An 824-nucleotide genomic window follows, 5' to 3' on the forward strand; every position below is an offset into this window, starting at 1 on the left:
TTGGCCAATTGATTACCCCAGTAATTGTTACCATAATGAGGTAGTGTAGATAGCTGGCTGCTAAGACTGCTTGCGATCATATTTTTATGCCCAAATGACTCAACATGAAACATCACAGGTGTGACTGTTGCAGCAGCAGTACAGTGCATATGTGCTGGTGTTTCATCTGCATTTGCATAAAAGCATCTGTCAACCAATATGGAGTGGCTTGAAAAAAAATAAATGATATTGTCATGTTCTCAAGGTTACTAAATCCTCTTGTAAATCTTCCAGAATTATGTATAAATCATTACTTGTGGCTATGTTCGCTGTATGTCCCATAAAGGACAGGTGCTTTCTAGCCCTGCAGGATCCTAGAGAGAAGCTCATATCAGGGTCAGCGAGCCCCGTCTTGTGCTCTGATGGGTACATCCACAGCCAGGGGGTAGCCAAGGCACATAGTGAGATCAGATCAGAGCATACCAGCCGACACAGACGATATTAAGAGCAGTTAGCACAGAAGGGGAAGACCAATTATATGCTTGTGTGTATGTGTGTGTTGATAGATTAGGTCAGAGAATATGTCAACATCAATAGTAAGGGGTTGTACATAGTTCAGTGGTTTGCCCTGAGGGGGAAGAGGGCTGGCTGAAGAAGGTCTGGTGTTTGACTTTTATTAAGTTTTTAATCACCGTGATCCATGAGAGGTTTATTTTCACAAAACTTTATAGTTTGACCACATCTCGAAAGACTATATATTTTTGACAAAGTGTGAGACAGCAGTCTGTGCAGTGTCAAACCACATCTCATCTGTGACTGTAGCCCTCTTTGTCTGCTGCTCGACC

The sequence above is a fragment of the Monopterus albus genome, unplaced genomic scaffold (genome assembly GCF_001952655.1).
Source record: "Monopterus albus unplaced genomic scaffold, M_albus_1.0 scaffold9.1, whole genome shotgun sequence".
Taxonomy (NCBI): Eukaryota; Metazoa; Chordata; class Actinopteri; order Synbranchiformes; family Synbranchidae; genus Monopterus; species Monopterus albus.